This window comes from Ahaetulla prasina, chromosome 5 (assembly GCF_028640845.1).
Source record: "Ahaetulla prasina isolate Xishuangbanna chromosome 5, ASM2864084v1, whole genome shotgun sequence".
NCBI lineage: Eukaryota > Metazoa > Chordata > Lepidosauria > Squamata > Colubridae > Ahaetulla > Ahaetulla prasina.
In genome coordinates, this window is record NC_080543.1 from 128,463,508 (window position 1) to 128,468,946 (window position 5,439).

Consider the following 5,439-nt stretch of genomic DNA (forward strand, 5'->3'; position numbering starts at 1 on the left):
TTAGGCGACCCCTGGCAAATCGTCATTCGACCCCAAACAGGGTCGCGACCCACAGGTTGAGAACCACTGAACTAGTACTAAGCTACTCTGTTTGACAATGCAATGAGAGGAATGCAAATTTTAACAAAGTTTACTAGACTACTTGGTATTTTTAATAAAATGTCTGGGAAAATTCTGAGCAACGTGGATCCTGAGTCACAGCTCCATGAATGTCATGGCAAGCTGCTATATTTTTCACAGTTGGTTGAGTGACAGCTGACCAAATCAGAAGATGATTTCCACAAATAGCCCTTTGGGCAGGAAATATGATACACAAGGTGTCAGAGTATCTAACTGATGAAGCAACCCACTGTTCCTTGGCAATGTTTTCCAAAATCCTATATATGTAGAAACAAATCCTATAAACAGCTGATGCTATTCTCTTATTTTGAAATGTCGGTGACAATGTTATCTGTAAACCTGCTTTATTGCATTGCTTTATGGGACATTGGCCACACTTCAATTGCTAGAAGCAATAGGTTTTTTTGGTTTTTTTTGCGTAGCGAGTTCAAATGCACTGAAAATATACAAGGGGTACTAAAAAAAAAAAGACAGCCATACAGGAACTAAATTGGAATCTAGTTTAGGTGACACATAAGTAATACCACTTCAAATAAAATTTAATGGAAAGGCCACCCGGCTGTGGAACAGAATATATGTGCAGCTATCAAAAGATATCATCAAAGATAAAGGAGAAGACCTTTACTATGCAGCTCAATCAAAAATAGTCAGACATATTATCGTTGACCTTCGAAAATCCAAGATGACATCAAAAGTTGCATTTCACAGATTGTAATGAGTACATCAAGGGAATGTAAATTCTGACAAGGTCGAAAGGAAACCATTCTAGGGTTGTGTTGGATTTTCAGGAGCCTACATTCCAGAACAGCAAAAGCCATGAGCTGTCAATCTGGATTGGTAAAGTTCCCTTAATTTATTGAATGTGTTGAAAATAAACATTATTTTTGAGCTCTCCTTGCAAAATCTATAGAATAGAATAGAATTTTTTTTTATTGGCCAAGTGTGATTGGACACACAAGGAATTTGTCTTGGTGCATATGCTCTCAGTGTACATAAAAGAAAAGATACGTTCATCAAAGTACAACATTTACAACACAAATGATGGTCCATATAGCAATATAAATCATAAGGATTGCCAGCAACAAAGTTACAGTCATACAGTCATAAGTGGAAAGAGATTGGTGATGGGAACGATGAGAAGATTAATAGTAGTGCAGATTTAGTAAATAGTTTGACAGTGTTGAGGGAATTAATTGTTTAGCAGAATGATGGCCTTCGGGGAAAAACTGTTCTTGTGTCTAGTTGTTCTGTTGTGCAGTGCTCTATAGCGTCGTTTTGAGGGTAGGAGTTGAAACAGTTTATGTCCTGGATGTGAGGGATCTGTAAATATTTTCATAGTCGTTTATGGTAAAAAGTAATCATTAACACTTACATTTTTGGGAACGGTGCAAGAAATATTTCCTATATTTTTATAATGTTTTTTTTCCCTTCCCTTTAAACAGTTACGGGAAACATTTGAACTGATTTAGTAGGAAGAGAAATATTTTTTTCCCCAAACAAGTGCCTTTGAATTTTAGGATATTCTGTATTGTTGGTAACGATAGAATCAGTCACTGAAAACAAAATAATTAGCAGGAAATCCAAATTCCTTCAAACCTTGTAGTTACAAAAAGGTAAATGATTAAACTGGACCTGTCTGAAAATAAAATAATTAGCAAGAAATCCAAATTCCCTCAAACATTGTAGTTACAAAAAAGGTGAATAATTAAACTGGACCTGTCTGTTTCTTTCTCAGTCCTGTCCGCCCCGCATTTTTTTTCCTTCTTTTTTGTTCTTTCACATAAAAGAAGAAAGACAAAATGTGTTACAGATTTAGTTCATTCCCTGGGAGAAAGCCTGAGTATTTGTGTTTGTATGTATTTATGATACATGCAAATAGAAACCAGTTTTATAAATGGGATACCTTTATGTAAAGATTGGAAGGAGGAGTCATTACCTACTTTGCAGAGATTGAAATCAAAGATTCAGCTGGAATTTTATATTGAAGTAAGTTTGATATTGGATAAGAAATATAATTATATTTGATATTGAATAAGGAACAGAATTATATTTCTTATTTTTCTTTTAACATTAACCACAAATATTTTGGCCTAGCTTTAGCAAGGAAATCAGATTCCAGAGTTTACTTCAGCAATCATGAGAGATTTCTGGTTAATTCCCTTTCTCCAGACATTCACAAATAAATTGCTGATGAAATTATCCCCCCTCCCTCTCTCTCCCTCTCTCCCTCTGTCTGTCTGTTTGTCTCTCTTTCTCTGTCTCTCTCTCTGTGTGTGTGTCTCTCTCTCTGTCTCTCTCTGTCTCTCTGTTTTTTTCTCTCTGTATGTCTCTCGCTCTCCTCTCTCCTCTCTCTCTCTGTCTCTCTCTGTCTCTCTCTTTGTTTCTCTCTCTCTGACTGTTTCTCTCTCTCTCTCTCTCTGTGTGTGTGTCTCTCTCTCTGTCTCTCTCTGTCTCTCTGTTTTTTTCTCTCTGTGTGTCTCTCGCTCTTTCGGTCTCTCTCTCTCACTCCCTCTCCCTCTCTCTCTGACTCTCTCTGTCTCTCTCTCTCTTTGTTTCTCTCTGTGTGTGTCTCTGACTCTTTCCTCTTTCTCTGTCACTCAATCTGTCTCTCTCTGTTTCTCTCTCTCTCTCTGTCTCCCTCTTTCCCTCTCTCTCCCTCTCTCTCTGTCTCTCTCTCTGCTGACTTTTGGTTTTCCAAAGTCTCATATCCAATATGAATGCTGATTCTAACCACAATAAAACTTTCCTTCTTATATTTTATGTAATTTTCCTGTCAACAACAAAGTTGTCAACCTTGAAGCTGACTTGACTGAAGCCATTTTTGACTGCTTCAGTGTTGCTACACTGGGAGCTGAGGGATAGGGAGGTGGGGAATTGAGATAGAAGGGAATCTCTAGCCAAAACAATATATTTTCTCTTGGGAACCAAGGATGTTCTCACACCTGGTTGGAGGAAGGAGGAGTGATGCCACCCAGTTGTCAGCCTGCTTCGTGATTGGACCATGTGACTGATCATTTTGAAAAAAAGTAGAAAAACATTTACTTTTAATTAGGTGAAAACCACGGGAGGCTTCAGAATCGGTTTTCACCAGATATGTGCCAATATGATAATTCCAATAAAAGTGTTCTTTGAGGAATCTACCTGCCTTGGAGTTTTGCTTGCTATGGATTTACTACTTGGAACCCTGACAAAAGTGATTTCTCATTATATCTTCTTGCTTTTGTTCTCTTTTGCTTTTTGTGTGGGTGCATGTAATATACATTTGGACAGATGTGCCAATATGATAATTCCAATAAAAGTGTTCCTTGAGGAATCTACCTGCCTTGTAATATACATTTGGACAGATGTTGACTTTCTCATCTAACCTGTAATGCTGGGATCTTCTCCTGGACTCCTTTAAATAATATGAAGGTCTAAATTTTCTCTTCCAGATTAAGGGAGAAAAGGTGAGTGACATTATTTCTTGAGAAAGTGCAGAAATCTTATATCAAAGCTAGGAACTCCAACCTTCTTCCAACAAATTAAGTCTGTGTTTCTGTAACCCCAATTGAATAAATCTGTATGTGATCAGAGTACGAATCACTTCTCCTATAAGCCATGATTTACCATGAACGGTAGGATAAAGGAAAAGTCAAATTAGACCAGGGTCCTGTACAACAGTGTGAAATTGCTCACGGCAGGTCCAATCTGACTGATGGTGTCAAGAAGTGCACAAATACCATCTGAACTTGACTTCTAGCAATAAAATGCCTAAATTGGAACAATTCGTCTTAGCATACCTGGATTCAAGCTACAGGTCATTCCAGTGTGTGTGTGTGTGTGTGTGTGTGTGTGTGTGTGTGTGTGTGTGTGTGTTTGGAGAGGATTTCTTAGCTGAATTATCTGATCCAATGTTCGGAATGCCATTTGAACACAATTCTGCATGTATAGACCATTGCTAAACTCTATCGATCAAATCCTGAAATCTTTGTCTATCTCTCTCATTTCCTAAATTTGGCTTCTGCCCGGAAACCCTATTTACAAATCTGTTAAAGATTACTGCAGAACTGAAAAGAAAATTAAACCAACCAAACAAACAAACAAACAAAAAGAGCCAAGAAAGTTGAAAACCGCACTGCCAGCAACAATAAATTATGATCTACATTTCCAGTGCATTGACTTTTTTTAAAAAAAAATATATGTAAATAATCTGTGCAGGATTAAGTCTGACAAGGTGCTTAGAAAATGGACATTTTTCAAGAAAAAAATTAGGCAGCATCTTGAGTTTTAAGGAAATAATAGCAAAAAATTTTCAAAACAGAGTTTTTTGGTTCAAAAGTCATTTAATTGGAAATGGAAAATTAGTTAACTCTGTAATATAGAAGCAGATCATTTTCTGATCTCCATGAACCTTCCTTCTTCCCTCCCTCCCTCCCTCCCTTCCCTCCCTCCTTCCCTCCTTTCATTCCTTCCTATCTTCCTTCCCTCCCTCCCTTCCCTCTCTCCTTCCCTCCCTCCTTTCCTTCCTTCCCTTCCTCCCTTCCCTTTCTTCCTTCCTTCCCTCCCTCCCTCTTTTCCTTCCTTCCTTCCTCCTTCCTTCCTCCCTCCTTCCTTCCTTCCTCCTCCCTCCTTCCTTCCTTCCTTCCTCCCTTCCTTCCTCCTTCCCTTTCTTCCTCCTTCCTCCTCCCTCCTCCTCCTTCCTTCCTTCTTTCCTTCCTTCCTTCCTTCCTTCCTTCCTTCTTCCTTTCTTCCTTCCTTCCTCCCTTCCTTCCCGCCTTTCCTCCCTCCTTCCCTCCCTCCCTCCCTCCCTTCTTTCCTTCTACAAAAAAATTTCTCATGGAAAATGATGACTATTCAAGAAGGAAACAAGGGACAAAGTGAGAAAAGAAAGTTCAAGGGAATTAGTTCTCAGCTGGATGGTTAAATCCTGACTTCCAATTTTGTTTGGCCTCATTAGAAAATAGAAAGATACCATTGAAAATTTATTATGATAATTTCACGGAAATATGTTGTTGCTACTCTGATAACTATTATTTATGGGAGAATCTACACTCTCAAATTAAAAGGTGCAATCAATTGGAAGCACAAAATGGGAAGAGAAAGATGATTTGTGCCTGCAGTTGATTTCCTTGACATAATTGTGCTCATAATTGATTGCCGGTACAAAATTAAAGAGCTAGTGGAGACTCATGTCAATTAAGGGGAAAAAGAAAAAAAGTTTTCACCTGAAACATTATTTCTCAGAAGAAAACTTTCTTCATAGTGAAATAAAATAGACTTTGCTGACATCACGTCAAAAATGTTTCGTTGCAAAGTTCAGCAATCAATGATCTTTATGGA